Below are 19,563 nucleotides of genomic sequence, written 5' to 3'. Positions count from 1 at the left end.
GGACTGTTACTCTTAACAAACATGATGTGTGAACTAATTTGAATGCTGATTGTCGGGGAAATATTATATTGTGTAAATATTCTGATTGTTAAGGTGAGGGTAGACTTGAGAAGAACAGTTGTAGGCAGTCAGGCCAAATGACATTTTGACAACCTTAGCAGAAGGTCATCTGATGATCAGAGTCCTTCTCAGGAATATATTCACCTGCATGATCACACTACACTGTATCAAATCATCATCAATGATGATAATAATAATAATAATAATAATAATAATAATAATAATAATGCTCAAATAATCAAATATACTATAATTTGACGTGAATGGATATAATTATGTACTTTCGTGACTCATTGAAATGCCACTCACAGTTCAGACATTCAATTGAATTTCAAAATGAGGTGTGGCAGAGTTTGCCTTAAATAGGATGACAGGATTTTCTTGAGCATATAGATGGACTGCAACATCACTTAATAACATTATTTTTGTCTCTTTGATCAGTTACTTTTTATTTTACTTTAGGTGAAAACTATATTGAACCTCCACAATCCTCTTCTCTACTCTTGACAAATTTAAGAGGATTTCAGTTGAAGCAATTCTCTTAGTAGGGGTATACTTTTATCTGTAGAACTAAGGAGAACACAAATCAAACCACCAGTTATTCGAAATGATTTTGAGTTGAAATATTTTTTTATTAAATTTAATTATTAATTTTATTATTTTTTATGATTAACATTTATACTGTTACAGTAGCATTTACATGTAGGAAGGTAAATGAAGCTGTTAGGTCATGTGCTTATGCTGTGTGAAATTTTCTCTCATTACTTAGCAGTAGACCACAATGTAATGGTAGTCAGACAGAGTGAAACACAAAATAGGGAATGAATTTTCTAACTTAAAGAGAGTGAGAATTTGCCAAAAATGCTCCTTTTTAGTAAAACACTCACACAAACTGCTAGTCACAACAGGATTAACAACAAGAAGCAAATAAACAATTTCTCCTTTTATAAAATGTACCATCAATTGACTGAGATACTTCTAGGTTTCAATATTAAGTTTTTAAGAACAGGTTATTACAAGTTATCTGTCTGCATGTCTCCTTTAATATGAAAAGTTAGTACTTGATCTTCCAGCTGTATGTGGTCTGTGAAATATCTCTCCTCTTCATGATTCATAGCAAAAACTCTATTTCAATAAAAAATTCTTAATAAGCTCTTTATAGTTTTAAATGTCTCCTAACTTTCAGAAGCTTCAAAAGTTATTTTTTTATTATTTAATTCTTAGCTCTGAATTAGATTTGAAATTTGGGATCCTGTTATTTGACAGTTAACTGTTGGTAATTGGTATTTGTGACAAATTTCTGGCCTGCAAATCTAAGCTTGTTTAAAGCCAAATTAGATATATTGTACATCCACTATTAGAAACTCAAGGCAGATGTATCAGTATTATTTTTTATCCAAATTAACAATTTGTGGTAGGGTCTTTTTAGCAATTTTTGACCAACTCCTCCTCGCAACATTTGAATAAGCCATTCTACTATCTACATATTGAGCAAATTCTTTCACCTTTACTCAGCTTGGCTTTCCACTCTCTTTCTCTTGCTTGTAGCAGATTAACATAATTGAAATTAAAATTGGTCTTCAAAAGGTGTCATTTATTGGTATGAATTGTGCTCATCAATTGAAAGTAATTTAATAACTTTCTCACCAAATAGAGATGTGAGCTAAAGCATTTCATGAACTGCATATCCTATTCTAGAATTTTTTCAATCATATTTGCCCTCAAATGTTCTCACTATTTGACAATTGCCATGCCAAAGGAACCAAAGAAATTGTCCAATTGTATGAACAGAGTAGCCAAAAAACATGAAACTCATCATCATAGACATAAATAAAATTTTGTCAAACAGTTCAACTTAAGACAAAGTTTTATGTAGAATTTAGCTCAGTGAGAATGTAGTTAAATGCTAGACAATTGACTTTTCTAACACTGTCACTGTCTCCTTCTCTTACATGCACTTTTCTCACGACTTGATAAGATGGCCTGGGCACCGGTAAGTAACATTTTCAATCACAAATCCCTAATTCAGTTACTTAGCACCATTTAGAGAGGGTAGTTGGCACAAGAAGTTGTAGTCAGTGAAGACAAAGATTTAATGTTGAAACTTTACCATCTGTTTCCCGGTTATTATCAATTCCAAGAACCCTAAAAAATATGTATTAATTTTAGCAGTTTCCTTAAACTTGAGAGGCCCAATTGAAGTATAGCATGTACATGTTTATTTTATTGTCAAACTTTGAGAACATTACCTTTATTTGTGGATCAGCGAGTGAAATGTTTATATTATGCTCTGGCATATTGGAGATTGACCTAGTATTTTAGCGTGCCATGCATTTTTTGGCATTAGTACATAGCTGCATTGTGTCAGCCTGGCATTTTTAGCTTTTAACCCTTAATCCTAAGATCTTATTGCTAATTCTCCCCTCTAGCTGCTAAACATTTCCTTGTAAATTAGTAACAAGAATTTGGTGTTAGATCACAATCACAAATTCTACTTGATAAGTTTTGAGTATTCTCTTTACCTGTTAGCTGGATATTATTGAATATTATTTGGGGAAGTTACATGTTGATCACTTCTTGGAGTTCTTTAGGGTCCACCAATTCTAAGCACAATTTATCACAATTTATCTTAAAGTTTAGTTTCTTTGGTGACTCTGTCTTGGTCTGAATTAATCTCACTCATAGGATTGTTTGCTGTTCCTGTCAATATGTCTATGTTTATGTTGATTCCAAAGCCTTGTTGCATGCTCATTGTAAACAGTCATTCAAAATACACTCTTTATGAGCTGTTCTTCTAGTGAAAAAACTTTGAAATTTTGTTACAGAAAGCAGCCTAGTAGTGAAAATCTTGTTTATAATCTTAGTCAATGGACTTTTAGAAGAGATTAACAGATATCTTGTCCTTACAATATCAGTAAGCAAATTCTCCACACTGTTCACCAGTACGGTACTGACTAGGAGAGTTTGTTGAACGATCAGTAGCTTCTGCAGTTGGTGATCATTTGCTTTATTCTCAGTACTGTAATGTTTGATTCAGCAGTAAGAAGAATTAGATGCTTGTCACCCGCAGGGTTAACCAGCATTCAGTGTTCATCAGATCGTAGGAGCTGCAGACATTACTTATCAGTCAGAGAGTTTTTAGCTTGATGTGATGCTAAATTCTCAATTCTCAACATCTATTTATTGGTAATCAAACGACATAGGATGCAAGTTGGAATGAAAAAAACGCGTGGAAAACTTTTTACTGACAAAAACAAATTGTGCACTTTTTTGATCCAGCAAATAGCCACTGACAAAATTTAGAGCAATCACTGAATCCTCAACATGACAGATACAAATCTACAGGTGTTCTTAGCATGTAGGAATCTGGGTCATCCTCGGTGTAAAAACCTAAGGAGGGTTTCTTTGTTTCATGAGGTATTGTTTTGCTGTACGCTATTGTTTATAATGTTTTGTTGTCTTTGTTTTGTGTCACTCGTGAGATTCACAGGTTTTTACACCGAGGATCAGCCAGGAATCTTAGCTGTAGATAAAATTTTAGAGCAATTTTCAATTGTGTGCTGAAAGTAAAACGGAATTGCTTTGGGTTTTACTTAACTTTTCTTCTGTGACTTCCTGATGTTACTATCAATGACTGAATGAATGAATGAACTATTAAGCTTCAACGTAAATGTGAATCTCATAATAACGTGACTGTTATTCCACTGTTCTTAAAAAAGATTCGATTCTCGTTGTTTTCATCAGGTGATAAGTGTAAAGGACAATGATAGTTTATCTTCCTTGCTATCAGTGGAACTGAAGTCAGATTTGCTGTTGATATTATCAGATGTACAGGGCATTTACAGCAGCCCTCCCGACTTGCCCTAGTCTCGCCTTCTAGACACATTCAGGCCAGCGAACGTCAGTAATATTGAATTTGGAGAAAAGTCACGTGTTGGCAGGGGAGGCATGGAGTCTAAAGTGAAGGCTTGTACTTCCAATAGTTCAAAACATGTTTGCAAAGAGTATGAAGGGGGAACTTTAGACAATTGACCGTCCATGAGCGAGGATTGTTAGAGCACCGGATACTCTTAAGGGGAGGTCAGGTAAATTTTATTGGAACGCAACATTGAAATTCCCATTCGCAAGCAACGAGTTGTCATTCAAAAACATGGTGAAAGACCAGTCTTTTTGATTGAATAAAATCACATAAAGGTACAAACGAGAAAGATACTAAATCCTGACGTAAACTTCAAGGCAGGCAGACAGGTACCGAAATTTACATGCAGCCAAATCCTTTCAATTTTGGACTATCCGTAAACAGCTACTTTTTTTCGATTATTCTCTGAGTACATTTTAGTTACCGTATGGCCTATAGTGCCGTTTTCAAAATTATCTGTAGTTTGAAAATATCTGTTTTTAGTGGAGAATTTTTTCGGATTATTGTGGACGCAAGGCAGAAAGATGACAGAAAGTCACAGCACTATGTGAACGGGGCTTTATGCTAAATTTAGTACGAGTCATAAATCGTGTTATGATTCCTTTACAAAGGCAAGTTTGCGTTTGAATCTTTGGGAAAGAGAGATCGAAACAGTTTCGCGATTTGCTCTCAGAGAATAAGGCTTACAAAATAACGATGAATTATTTCAACTCTCGTAACTTAACCATTTTATTTTTACCTTCTTCATGACTGTTCAGGCTGCAGCCTGGGCACTAAAGAGCGCTACGAGTGTAGTTATAGCCAATGGTACTGGAAGTGATTACGTCATTCGTCAAGTCCTGGATAGCCGAAAGGTTGGAGCATTCTTCACTATGGTCGACGAACCAGGGCCATCTGTAGAGAATCAGGCTGCGGCAGGTACGTCAGAATGTACCTTAGTCCATGTCATCGTCACGTTGTAGTTTACCTTATAGTGATTGGTTGGAAACTTAAGGCAGCAGACCAATCAGAGAACGCTTTATATTAGATCGGAACTTAATTGCGATACTTTTATGTTTAGAATTCTCAAACTCTAATGGCTATCTGATACAGAGTTGATCTCGACCTTAACTTAAATATTCAGAAACACTGGAGGGACAGGATTCTGAAGTCAAACAAGTAAAGAGGAGCTCGTGATGTCCACATAGGGTTCTGTTAAACTACTAATTTTAGATGCTAGATTGCGGGCAGTTTTTGTAAAAATGCCATATCAGCGTTTTCATTCAGTGTGCATCGTGAACTAGATACGGAGTGCTTTTAGTGATTACAGCGTCTGGTTAAACCTTTCAGTAACTTCCCCCCATCTCCCCTCCCTCCTGAAAACCTGTGGTAACTCGCGTGTGATGATATACCGAGTGGTCCTAGTTGATCCTGTGACTGTAAATTTGCACCTTCTTCTCGGGATATACTAGTTTTATAAAATTGTTTGCTGTTATACTATTTTTCTTTTTTTTCTGCGTAAATGTGTTTTTCGGTTTCTTTTATTAATTCGCTTTTTTTTCATAGCTCGCAAAAGGGGAAGAGCAAGCACTGACCGCTGACCAGGTACGGTTGTAGACTATTAAAAATGCCTAAGGCCGAACAATTGTTTGCTATTAATTTAATTCCATATTCAGGTCTAGCCTGCAGAGCAGGCGTAATCCTTTTCTGTTGTTCAGACGAACGGAGGCAAACGCGAGGCGAGCGTGAAGTAGCAGGTTTCTCCCCTTGCACGCGACTGGCACTCCGCGCTTGTCTCGCGCTTACCTCCGTTCCACTGAAAAACGCCAAACAAATAACGTCTGTTCAGCAGGCTTCTTTGGACCATTTCAGATTATCCAGACTTATAGGCAAAAAAAAATTAACGGAAAAGTTGTCGACGAGATGTTTGACCAAAATGACCCAAAATTCCCTTTGGTTGAGGTGTAATGTTCGGTTTTTGCCAACATCTCTCTTTTTTTGCCTTGGCCTAGGTTTGAAGCACGGCTTGAAGCTGACTCTTCTCGCGCTTCATCTATCATTTCAACATTCAAACGTCACGCGCAGTACTACAGTTTAAATGATGCGTCTTTGTTTTTCTTTTACATGTTTTGTCTAGCCGGCCAGAATCATTTACAAATTAGCCAACCTTCTTATCGAACGCAAGGATCAAATTGTAGATGCTAACTTTCAAGATCTGGACTACGCTCGGTTTGAGAGACGCTTAAGTGCCCTTATGATGGGCAGATTACTTTTGACACCGTCCGTCCAAACTTGAAAACCTTGCTCAGGGACTGAGACAGATTGCGCATTCCTCGCACAACATCTTGGGTTGTGTGCTAAAACGAACCAAAATCGCTTATGGTTTAGAGCTGAAACAAGAAACTGTTCCAATTAGAGTGCTTCTTGTGATTTTTGGATCTTGCCCAGCTGCTCTAGTACAGGTACAGCTGTAGTAAGTTTAAATGTTTCTCATCTTTTTCCTTATAGAGTATTGTAAGATTTAGAAGTTGACTTACCTGGTCTTTAGATATGAAAAGTATTTGTTCGTTCGTTCGTTTTGTTTTGTTTTGTTTTTTCTCTTTTTGTGTGTTCCTGTTAACTTGCTTCTTGATCCAAAGTAAACTGAAAACATAAAAATCCTGCTTTTATAAAACCCAGGGATTTTGAGCCTTACCCATGGAAAACGAAAGGGATTTTTTTCCTCTGGTTCTGTTTGTTCATGTATTTGTCTTTTCATAAGTTGGAATTTTTTTTCTCCAAGGTCGCCTCTTTAGTCATCAGCACAGGCAACGGTTTGCTTCTGAAGGGTGGTAAAGAAGCTTATCACAGCAATAGATGTCTTCACAGTCTTGTTGCAGAGGCTTTGTCCATGTACGTTCCCCCCTCCCCCCCCCCCCAAGCTGTTAGTTTGGTAAGTTTTGTGACGGTGCTTAGGCTGATTAGCTGACACTAACCCATCATCCTTGTTGTTTTTTTCGCCTCAATAGACGTTAGTAAATGTGTACAATTTTTACTGTCATTTGTAGAGAGAGTCAAATAATTTCGAGATAGTAAACCGGCAGCAGTAACTTTTTCTAAAAGATTAAGACATGAAACGAGCCCTTTTAAACTTTTCATTCATCAATTTTCTGCTCTCAATTTAAACTTTCTAGTGAGTACCATTGACTGACTTCCTCGCAGCCATTGACTTTGATTCAGAGTTTTACTGCCTTGCAATTCACTTCGCACACTGAATGTGGACTAATCAGGTTTCAGTATGTCTTTGATGCTCTCAATAATTACTCAGGGATGAACTTCGCAACTCTTTTGCTTTCCAAAACATGAATAAGCAAAGTGGGTACCCTGTTCCAGAAGTTCTCTCAGACCGCTTTTCGATTGGGTGTCGTAAAAACAAAACTTAAGTAATCACGAGGAGCCAATGACGGCTCAAATAAAAAAAAAGCAAACGGCTGAGTGACCATCTCGCCTCTGGTTGTAGTTTTGGATCTGATTGGTCGAGGAAGTGGTATGAGTTTTTTGGACCAATGACGAGGCGCAGTAAATTAAACCAAGATGAAGACAATTCTGAATTTGTTTTCACACTCAAGTGGAAATTTCACTAATAAATGAAGCGCGATGGTACGAAGAGCGTTGAATTGGAATGGTTTGGCGTCTACCCTTCCCAAACCTCCTCTCCCTTCTCACCGGTGATCATTTCTCATAGAAGCCGTGCCACAGACCTGTGATCGAACTCTGTGAGCTGATCACACCCGTGTCAGTCCTGTAGTCTTTATATACCGACTGTGTAAATGTTATTCTTACTGTTAGGTCAGTACTCGGGAAGAGGTAAATCATCTTAATCAGTTGGATAAATACGTGGATGTAATCATCCTTCGAGGCTCCAGTGAGATGATTGAGCGCATTCAGACAGAGCAAAGAAATTCCTGTTCTTGGCATGCTTAGGGAATTTGCCACGTGTATGTCGACAAAGATGCAGATCTTGAAATGGCCACAAAGATTGGTGAGCATTATATAACTCATTGTTGTACCTCATGCTTGGTGAAAAAGCGTTTCATTGCCGATTTTGCTCGATTTTTAATGTGAAGTAGTAATAACCCGCGGTTGCATTCGTTGCGCTTAACTTCGCTCTGTGATTGGTCCAGAAAACTTGCAGCATTCTTCCAACCAATCATCCTTGATTCGGGTGCGATTAACGCGACAACAACCCGTTTTTTGCAATCTTCAGCGATAACTTCCATGATACTAACTTGTGGTGCTTGTGTGGGGATCAACTTTACCACATGGTTTTACTTACTTCAAGGACCGTGAAATACGAAAATTTTGGCTTTCTTTTCCCAAAAACCATTTGATAACTCTCGCTATTCAACTAGATGTTTAAACGCGGGTAATATCTTTAAACCAAACCGTTCTTCAATGGCTTTCCGTTCTGGCTTAGTGATTGCCGAGACAAACATTTCGTTGTGGGTGATCATGCTCGTACGGTACATCTGTTAAACTTGATTTTTTAGCATCGATCGTCTGTATTTTGGTTGCAGTATACTCTATTCTTCCTTTGTAGTAATGGATTCCAAATGTGACTACCCTGCAGCCTGTAATGCTATGGAGACCCTTTTAGTCCACAGGGATCTTGTTCGGTCACCACTTCTGGAACACATGCTGAAAGCTCTCAGGGAAAAAGGAGTAAGTCGTTATCCTTTACACTATAACATCAGAATGCGCTTTTTCCATATTGCTCTCTATGCTTTGGGTGATGAAAAATGAATGCGCGAGAGAAATTCGCTTCTAAGAAATTTTAGAGCGTCACTTTTCAACGGTTGAATTTTTGTGTTATTTTGCGCAATTGAATTTATTTTCTTTTTGTTCTTTTTTTCATCGCTCTATGCGTTTTAAGCGTCAAAATCACGAAATTTGACAAAACTATGAAAACACAGCTTTGAGTGAAATTCAAGAGCGAAGCTGTTTTATTATTATTATCATTTTTTTTTAATTATTTTTTTCAATCAGTACGCTTTTTTTGTCCGTTGCTAACCTACGTAAGTTCGCTGATTACTCATGCTGGACAAAATGTGCGTCCTTCTTATTAAGACCACCAACTCACCACCTGACTCCGTTTGCTAATTTTGTTCTTATTTTTCGTATTAATTTTATTTGTTTGTTTAATTGATTTTCTTTTAAGGTGATAGTTCACGCCGGACTCAAGTTGGTCAAGACTTTACCGCTGGCTCCGGCTCTGGCCAAGACTACGGAGAAAGAATACAGCGAGCTAGAGTGTACAGTGGAAGTAGTCAGGACTACAGAGGAAGCCATTGATCGCATCCATCAATTTGGAAGCTCTCACGCTGTCATTATCACGGATAATGGTAAAAATATCTTACTTAATCTCTCCGTAATCAGGGTTCTTCTCAGCTCTGTTTTTATCGCAATGATTTCGCGGAGCTATGACAGTGAGATGAAGATTATATCAGTGTTTTTGGTAATTCTCGTGATATTTAAGAGCTATTCACCGAGTGAGGGTGGCTATGCAGCGAGGGGAATATCCACCGCTAGTTACATGTAAGACACATTAGTCTTTCAATGTTAACGCCACGCCCCATTTTAATTTGCCGCATATGTTGACTAAGCGTTTGCTAAAGTTTTCATTATAACAACTCAACGTCCGTTTGTTTCCAGTATGGGGAATTTCTTTCAATGATTCTAAGGTCCATTTTTGGAGGTCATTCCTGTTTGCCATCATCTCTATACTGTGATGTTTCGTATGTTTGTTTGTTTGTTTGTTTGTAAAATCCTTAAAGAGAACCTACGTAAGCTGCGCAACGCAGAATAATATAGACAACTTACTTATATTTTCCAAGTTTCTATGTTATACTACATATTGCTCAGTTCACAAATTTGTAAGCCGCGCAAGATGCATTTATGCTTTGCGTTGTGCCGATTACTAAAAGCCCCTTATCAAAATATTTCATTATAGAGGGGACTGCTGATCACTTTCTAAAAGCTGTGGATAGTGCGTGTGTCTTCCATAACACAAGTACCAGATTTTCCGATGGGTATCCCTTTGGCCTGGGTAAGTATGAAACAATGTGCTTAGCTATTACAGGAACACAATTGCCGTTAATTAAGTAAAATAAAAGATTCAGTTAGTGGAGCGCAAAATTGATTAATGACCCTATAGGAGGAGAAATTTGCTTCGGTTCCAGTAACAAGGGTTCTAGTTATGGAGTGTGAAGGGTTAAAAGATTATCCCGAAGGAAAATAAAAATCTTGTCGAACTCGGGAGGCTTGAAGCAAAAAAAATGTAACCTGCGACGATCCTTAATTGGTAAAAAGGGATACTTTTGTTTATAGATATCAGAGGTCCGGGAAACAGGTTGCAGGCGCGCAACTACGGCAGTTATGGGATTGGATTTCTTATTTTGACACCGTAATGATGATGACATCCTCCATTCCCAGTGTTCTTCGTGTAGCGTGGCATCTTTCGTATTCTTTTTATGTAATCATTTGGAATTTAGAAGCTTGTGAACGTTTAACTTCCATCATTGACTCGGGGCCCGTTTCTCGAAGGTACAGTGAAATTAACGGGCCGGTAAAGCTGTTCTGTTTCTGCGGCTACTGTTTCCTATAGGAGGAATATCTTATTATTCAATGTGGGGTTTCAGAAGATTTGCAGATTGTGCAATAAAACTATCAGCTAAACGAACAAAATGTACTGGTTAGTGTGCCACAACCTGCGAATCTATTCTCTAAGTTTTGATTGTAAAATCTGGCTTCGGGCCTGTTCAGTTAATGGGACTTTCGGAAAACGGGCCCCAGAATTTCTCCCTAGGGAATTATTTATTGATCCAATACCAAATTCTCCGAACTAGTTTCATACTATTTGTATGGCTGCCTGTGAGGAGAATTGTTAATGATATCTTGGGAGTGAACGGGTTCATCTAATTACATACGCATATGTAGGATTTTTCAAAGGCGGTGGGAAGAGGGATAGGGACGCTGTCACGAATTTCCGCGCTCTTATGTGAAACGGCTTATACTGCGTATTCGCCCGTTTGCATTCAAGCGGCGAGAATGACGAACAAGTGGAGTATCTAGCCACGGAAAACATATTATGCCATGACGATTCTTTGGATTTGGGCAGTTTTCCAAAAGTGATTCTGAAGATTTTAATGTGGTTGACCTGAAAAGATCGTTTTACAAAGGGAGGGGAAATTATGCGCGCATCGGGACTCCTACCTTCCAGGTACACCCGTGAGTCCATTAGAACCTTGAAACTCCGGTATAGCTCCAGTGCTTTGGTCGGGGATACACTTTGCCCGTTTTTCTACCTGTTGATTATCGTGGGTTTTCTTGCCCTGCGTAGGAGCATAGTGTGTCGCGGAACTTGCTATAGGTAGCGGGGATGGGAATTCATCGAGTCCTTCAAAGGTACAGGATACTAAATAAACACCATTATTTTATTTAGGTGTTAAAGTAGGTATCAGCACGGGTCGTATCCATGCCCGGGGTCCTGTGGGTGTGGAAGGATTACTGACCGCTAGATGAGTAATGACTGGCCAGGGACACACAGTGGATGACTTTGCTGATGGAGGCCTGCTCAAGTATCTTCACGAGACCCTCCCGATTGAAGGCACTCCTCAGGATTCTACTGACGAAGAAATGACTTCGGATAATGGCGACAGCGAAGTAATACAGAAATAATTACGTAATGCTAAACGTGTGCTTCAGTTTGCGCACAGTACTCGTTATACGAGTCAATGTTATGCTTTTGATGAGCGTATGTTTTGAAACGTCCCGCCCAAGAACGTATTATTATGTTGAATTAATTTAACTATTGCTCTCATGCTTGTATCTCAGTTATCCGTTATTGTTATCCAACTACCCTCCGTGGAGTACAAATAACGCCAAAGACGAGTACAAATATCACGCGGTGTTTGTACACCAGAGAACCGGTTAGACAGGTTTTCTCGCATCGTGCAAGCGAAGAATTGGATTAAAGTTACGGGAAAAAAGATGGCGGACAATTTGAATCATATTTCTGACGACGAAGAGTCGGAATGGATGATAAATGTAGATTTAAGTTTATTAGATGAATCGAACGAAGAAAAAAAAGCTAGACGACCAGGAAATTTCTTCATTTATTGAAGAAAATAGAAGCAGTAACACGACAACGCGCCAATTCCGTCCCGCCTCCTGAAATAACAGTTTGGTGGTTTGGATAATAAATAACTCATTAGACGTTTGGTTGTGTAGTATCGCTGAGTATTTTTTACAAAATACGGCACAACTAGTAAAAATACTCAGGAATAATACACAACAAAACGTCTAATAAGATATAGATATCTTATTGCTAGACACTGTAAAAATATCATTGACAAGGAACTTTTTTCTCTGTGGATAGCTAAAAGCGGAGCCCCACTTTAAAGAAAATACGAATATTTAAAACTATTTAGTTGGCTTTACGTTCGACTTAACGCAATCTTGATACCTTGTTGCCGTTCTTGTGCTCCATGCTCAAGCGATACTGATGAATATACCTTAATAATAACTGTACGTTGACCCCAATAGTTGACTGTCACGCTCTCAGGACAGACTATGCAAAGCAGAAAACCTGACTCTTCATTAAGGATACAAAACTGCACAAGAGTTTTCGTAATAATAATAGTTATTGTATTGGTATTACCGAGATGTTGTCGTCAACCCCGAGAAAGCAAGATATTGGTTTACTTCGTAATTCGGTTCTTAAGTCAATCCCGTGCATTTTCCACGGTAGTCCCTGGTCCTGATGCCTGTTACAAAAACACGCACAGTTTGAAAATAGTTTTTAAAGCAGACTCTTTGTGTGTTCGGAGAAGGGGGAGAGATAGGATCTGTGCAATCAGTTCTGACATGTGAAAAATGCACAGGACATTAACTCTGCTATTTTAGTACGGTTATCGTAATCAGGCACAATGAGAATTACATGGAAAAAAAAAAAAAAAAAAAAAAAAAAAAAAAAAAAAAAAAACAATCGAACAGAATCGTTACGACATCAATGAGTTCTCTGCGTCTTCTATTTTCTATCTGCCCTTTCGCCCTCCCTTCCCCTCCCCACGTACAAAACAAAGATCTGGTCGGCTTGCTGACGAGTATTAGGGAGCTTTAGCAACGACGACGGCGACGGCAACGAGAACGGCAGAAAACAATAGGCTTAATGAGCAAAAACAATCGCCCTGCACGTACGTTTAACATTTTGGTATATTTCTTTGCCGTTCTCGGCAAAACAACAACATGAAATAACCAAACTTTAGGTTTTCTCGAAAACGTGAGCGCATGACGGTTAATTTTTCTTTCTCCTTACTTTAACGCCGTTCGTAGTGATATAGTCCCTGAATAATTCTCCAGCATTTTCCAAGTGAAACACCTCGGAATAACCTCGAAAGAGTAACAAAAACGAAAAGTTAGATTTCGACACAATGTTTTCTTTGCCGTCGTCGTTGCTAAAGCTCCCTATTAACAGAGTTTTAACTAGCCGTAGCGCATTGTAACGTGATGGGTATTTTCTCTTGCGAAATACTATTTATTAACAGTTTTGTCACCGATGAAGGAGACAGGTTCTACGTAGCAGAGACTTAATAATGTAACATTCAGAATAAAACCCAATAAAACAAATACGTTTGATAAGTTCCTTTCTTAGCTGGTGCATATTCGCTCACGTTTAAACCAATCGCGTTCAAGCAAAATTATATGATGGATTAACTATCTGAACAGATCTTGGACATCACTGTCCGCCTGTTATCTTTTTTTTCGAGAGGTAACAATCATAGTCACGTCATTTGCAGCCTGGAGACGAAAGATTCCAGTAGCCCGGCTAAAGATAATACGGTTCTTCACAGCAGTGTCAGTACGTTTCTACTGCAAAGTAGTAGAATGATTATAGATTTATTCTTCAGTTTAAACTTATCTTACGTTTGTTCATATAAGCCAAATGTTCATTTTTTTCTTAATTAAGGTCGACCAACTTCGAAGATGATACCGATCGTATAAAAAGTCATAATTGTTGATGACGCCCTTCAAACTGCCATACCCCTAGCCTCGGTCGGATGATGAGGTAGAATTATTGCGTCTCACTATGAGCCACACGTTGGTAAGTATTCCTTCGCTCTTTGCTTCGCACTAATTAAACGGAACAAAAGAGCAAGGAGTGGAACCACCTTGCCACCGTGATACTGGAACATGTAACCATTGGACCTTACCACGTAGTTTCTACTGTAGCACTGTATCATTCTGTGTGAGTCCAAGGAGTCTTATTTCTCTTTGTCTATATCTTCCTGCGTAGTAGGTGATGCCCATGGTTGGCGTTCTCCTAAACAAAGCTGTGTGTAGAAAATTACGGCGATAACATAAACAATAAGTGTTATCCAGAACACTATCCTCCAATCTTCTTGTGTCTAAATGAGAAAAATAATTACACCCTTTAAGCTTGCGGAATGGACTATCACTGTAAACAGTCGAATGTACAGGGCAGAAAAAGTGCAGATTCAGTTTCGAAACAAAGCATGCGTGGTTGGTTCCTTGAGGTCCCTCCTATACAAGTCTACTTACTTTGTTTGAAGTAACAAATCAATTGGTCAATTAGTGGAGTTAGCGCAAAATAAATTATGTTAAATCAAATTAAATTAGAATCATGCTATTTGAGGGCTTATAAATCCAGGAGCTGATGCAAAGGGTGGGGCAATGTCCAAAAGATTGACAGCGTAACCAATAGCATTTAAACCAGAAAATTCAAAACCCAACAACTGGCCCCGATTGTTCGAAGGATGGATAACGCTATCCATTGGATAAATCCCTATCCGGTGGATTGCGCAGTACGTTTTGGTAACACTTATCCGCTGGATAGCGATTTATCCATTGGATAGCGCTATCCGCCCTTTGAACAAGCGGAGCCAGGAATATGACACTTGTTCTCCTTAGCCATATATAGCCTGTTGCCACTATAAATATTCCAGCTCATAAACCTATGGACAGAATCGGAGAAGATTCATCTTTAAGTGAATCTTGAAGACAAAATTTCATCCACCATCAAGTGAGGTTTACGCCTGGCTCGCATACATCTCTCCACATACGCTCAGACTATAAGTTTTGAAAATTTGAAAAGTTTGTTTTGACTTAAATGGAACGCCATAGATTGGCGCGCGCGAAATACCACAAAAACGATTCTACAATAAAAAAAAATTTTCATTTATTTTCTCAAGTCAGAACAAGAAACTCACAATTCATCGAAAACACTTTGTTTCTCTTCTTTTTTTTTCACTGTTGTCACTTTCTTTTTTGTTTGCAACAAAAGCGAAGAATGTTCGTTTGTTTTTTTGTGCAATAAAGGCGTACAAGAGAACCAGAGCCGGATGGCTTTTTCCCGACCGGCTCACGTCAACCCGTCCAGCCCTGCACACGTCAGCTTTTGGTACACTTTTCTATGGGATTGCGCGAGCGAGGCCAGACGGGTCATACGATAATTTTACTAATCCCTGCGACAAAGACGATCATATGCGATCCTTAACAGAATCATAGTTTATGCTACTGGCCTTAGCGATTGCTAACTACTTACAGATATACAAATGCAAGTATTACCTGCCCCGTAGAAAATTTTCCTTATTGTACCAACTTTACAAATCTTGTATCTTATGAGCATATCAGCTGTTATTCTTCCCACTGGACCTAGCATGGCTTTAAACAAATACGGACAAGCTGCTAGGAATCCGGCCAGTCTGAAACGAGAAAAAAATAGACATTATCTTTGCGTCGGCAGGTGAATTCATAACTTTTATGTACATCCTAAAAAAAGCATACGTCTCTTTGATGGTTTTGATAATGTTTTCTTCGTTTAGCTTTTCATGTCTTAGTCTTGCCTAATTTCTATGAGAATTTACTTTAAGGAGATGCGGAGAAAAGGTTACTGGTAAGGCTCATTTTTTCAACGTCTCGAGTTGGCCCGCCTAACCAAGACCAACAATGTGCCAATTAGAGAAAAAAAAAAGCAAATTTAAAAACTCCCAGGGAGCTGGATTAAATCAAAGTCATCAACAATGGATAGTTCTCATTTGACTTTAATCCATGGGTCTTAAGGACCTTAATCACAAAATAATACTCTCAAAAACAAACATCTGACAGAGTAATGGTAGCAAATTTTAAAATGTCGACTATTTCAGCGATATTCCCTCGTCATAGATCTAACAGAGGGGTAAATCAATGCTCAAGACTTCTTCTAAACTTTTCAAAACTGGCCACAGTTGCTTGCCTAACTCTAGAGAATCATAAGGAAAAATGTTTATTGTTTGAGTTTGCCGCAGATGCCTGATCCAATAAGGTGACAGTTTTGATGACAGTTAAATGATATATTACAATATTACAAGAAATATGCATTGCCCGCAGTCAGCAAAGGCTAGTCGAGGCGGGCAGTGTTTAATACATATATTAAAAAATACGAAATAAAAAAGATTTACAGAGAAGAGATTCAAAATTCTAGACAAATTACACCTCAGGGCAGGAAACTTTCTTTTCAATTCACTTGTCCCTTTGGACAAGTGTAGTGTGTATTTTACTTGTCCGGACCACAAAACTACTTGTCCCAAAAAATCGGCAACAGCAATTTAGGGTTTCAAAAATCCTTTTTTATCAGTTCAACAATGCCCCAGTTAAGTGGAGATCAATGGCGACGCTGAGCGAAGAAATCAAATACACAGTTTGCACAAAAAGAAAAGACGGTTTATTTTCTAGGCTCTTAGTTGTAAGATACGGGAAAAAATGATTTATTATTTATCCAAAGTCAGGCAACGTTAGAGCTCTACAACTTAGGCCTAGTTTATACGTTGCCTCAGTCGAATTTAATTCAGACCAATTTAATTCCATTAAATCTGTCGTTCGTTCGACGTAAACTGTGGCGTAGTTTTATGCGTCGAAATCAATACGGTCGAATTTAATTCTCTTCCCAAATGCAGTGCCTCGGGTCGCTGCGCGCTCGCCAAAATAAACTGAAATATACTAAGAAAATGTATGCATTTCATTCGACGCGGCGCTAGTGGGACGTTAAAACTGAAGACGCGTTATCGCTATTTTATCCGTCTTACCAAGACGGGTAAAACGTCAAGGACGAATATAACTTTACCAGACGAATTTAATTCGTTTTAGACGTCACGCTATCGTCAAATTTAATTCCTTGTGGGACCTTGCATTAAATTCGACTGTAGCGCGACGTATAAGCTAGGTCTTACTTGTCCAATCGCACAACTTCGCTCATCTTTTTCCTTGTCCGAATGGAAAAGTTACCCGTCTCGGACGTTCGGACGGGCCAAGTTTCCTGCACTGCAACTAGATTAATACATTTAAGATAAGGCAAGAAAACAGAACAAGCTGGGGTCTTATAGTTGTGCTATTAAAGTAGACAAATCAATATAATCGTCATATTTTTCGAGTCTCTGGAGGAGGAAATCATGAATTCTACTTTTAAAATTGTATTTTGATAAGGTCCAAATTACATAAAAACAACTTTGGAGAGCAGATTCGTAATAGACCCGTGAAAGTGATAAATCAGTGACAATGAAATATATGAAGTTCATATATTTTGAACTGCGGTATTAGATACATATGATGCACGATCCTCGCAGTAGATAGCGCTATTTAAGCATAATCTACTTAACGGCCTGCTCCCAGTTAGCTTGTTAGCTCAATTGGTAGAGCGCTGCACTAGTATCGCAGAGGTCAGTGGTTCGAGTCCCGTACAGGCCTGATTTTTTTCAGGTCTGATTTTCGCTATTGCTTAAATAGCGCTATCTACTGCGAGGATCGTGCATCATATGTATCTAATACCGCAGTTCAAAATATATGAACTTCATATATTTCATTGTCACTGATTTATCACTTTCACGGGTTTATTACGAATCTACTTAACGGCCTGCTCCCAGTTGGCTTGTTAGCTCAATTGGTAGAGCGCTGCACTAGTATCGCAGAGGTCAGTGGTTCGAGTCCCGTACAGGCCTGATTTTTTTCAGGTCTGATTTTCGCTATTGCTTAAATAGCGCTATCTACTGCGAGGATCGTGCATCATATGTCTTAAAACTTGTACATGTCACCGACCTTTCTTTGCTAGTCACCCTTCTTATAACGAATACTGTACTCAGTGTCTTGTTCTGCACTTTCCACAAACTTTTCGGTGGACTCTTCAAGATGGAATTACATTTATTGCATAGGCGTTGAAACTATGTTGACTACAACGAAGTATTATTACGATTGTACTTGGATAGGAAGTTAGTGATGCACAATTTTTGGTTGCGTGCGCCAGCGATAGAGTAGGAAAGCTATGCTTACTTGCATTTACACGTTTATCGTTAGGCTATGTTTTAATTACTTATGTAATTATCTACCTTGCAGTAACAACTGACTGCTCTATTATGAGAAAATAACAAAGTCTAATGACAACCTTACAGCGGTTAGTGATAACCCGATAATTGTCAGAAGGCATAGCTTTCCAACATTATCACTCGTGCATGCCACCAACCTTTCTTTCTATCGTAGTTTCCATTCAAAAGACTCTCTCTTAATTTCATTCGAAATAGGATTAACAAAAACGTTCATTACTACAGTTTCCTACATATACCCTCAGTAACAAGTTTTCTTCTTGTTGTTAATTTCTAAAAGGGTATATTTTAAAATAAGGACCTTATTGTTTGAGACACTTGAATAAACACCATGAAGCGCTCTGCAAGATATCATGGCCTCTTGAGCAAACTGAATGGGCTGCGGAATGCAATCAAATTGTTCATTTTGTCACTGATGCATGTCTAATGAAATGTTCAATGCCATAAAAACAACTCCTTTATCGAGAATTGCGAGGCATTTTATTTGCGTGAGCTTCTTGAGAGACACTTCCTCAGAAAGGTAAACTCCGATTTATAGAACAAATGGAGGAAAATAGACAAAAGTTAAGGTCTTACAGTCAGTTTTTTTTTATATCTCTCTCCTTGTTTGTTCATGGTTCCGCGAGATTTTATCTTCATAGTTACGTTTAGAGCCATAGACCCCTGCCATTTTTCCATGCCTAAGTTAATTTAACGACACACATTCGTCAGTGTTGTTACCTATATGTTTTCCTCGCAATAAGAATTACAACAGAACACAGAAACCCACATATGGGCTAACGTAAAATTTCTTTATTTCATTTTATCTAGATTTGTCTGCCATGTCTCCCAAGTTTAGAGTATTGTTGCTTATGTTGGTGCTAATGTGCAGCATTCAATATTGTAAGTATAAACATACGCATGCATGTACAAGCACGCACTGACGGAATTATGCACACACGCAAAGCAACAACGACACCGGGGAGTCCTGATCTCTTGAGTCTGAAGTATGTCGCTTATATACCGAATTTCTCAAAAATTACATTACAACGCTGAGTCCTGTGGATTTTCATGTAATGAACCAACGGTACAGGTCACGCTGAGAAAATTTTTCAGGGTTATGGTATTGCCAACAATGGGAAAGAGACGTGTTTTATAAGTAAGACTTCTTAAGAATTTTTAAAATCAATTTTAAATTCAATCGTAGCGCTAGATTTC

At 38.4% G+C, this 19,563-nt stretch overlaps 1 long non-coding RNA gene and 1 pseudogene across 2 annotated transcripts; one reads left to right on the top strand and one right to left on the bottom strand.

Moving 5' to 3' along the window:
- The first annotated feature begins 814 nt into the window (after positions 1 to 814).
- On the top strand, positions 815 to 12,983 carry LOC148742541 (delta-1-pyrroline-5-carboxylate synthase-like; annotated as a pseudogene). The gene is made up of 11 exons (XR_016000148.1): positions 815 to 2,053; positions 3,805 to 4,026; positions 4,738 to 4,897; positions 5,525 to 5,563; positions 6,096 to 6,420; positions 6,741 to 6,890; positions 7,787 to 7,979; positions 8,538 to 8,659; positions 9,156 to 9,339; positions 9,948 to 10,043; positions 11,439 to 12,983. The product of XR_016000148.1 is annotated as a delta-1-pyrroline-5-carboxylate synthase-like (transcript).
- Positions 12,984 to 14,034: 1,051 nt separating this feature from the next.
- On the bottom strand, positions 14,035 to 15,942 carry LOC148742540 (uncharacterized). The gene is made up of 2 exons (XR_015999427.1): positions 15,584 to 15,942; positions 14,035 to 14,328 (listed from the first exon to the last, which is right to left on the bottom strand). It is a non-coding gene; the product is annotated as an uncharacterized LOC148742540 (long non-coding RNA).
- Positions 15,943 to 19,563: the final 3,621 nt, after the last annotated feature.

Source organism: Stylophora pistillata, chromosome 1 (assembly GCF_964205215.1).
Source record: "Stylophora pistillata chromosome 1, jaStyPist1.2, whole genome shotgun sequence".
Classification (NCBI taxonomy): Eukaryota; Metazoa; Cnidaria; class Anthozoa; order Scleractinia; family Pocilloporidae; genus Stylophora; species Stylophora pistillata.
Note: the sequence above shows the minus strand (reverse complement) of the source record. Positions and strands in the feature narration are given on the sequence as shown.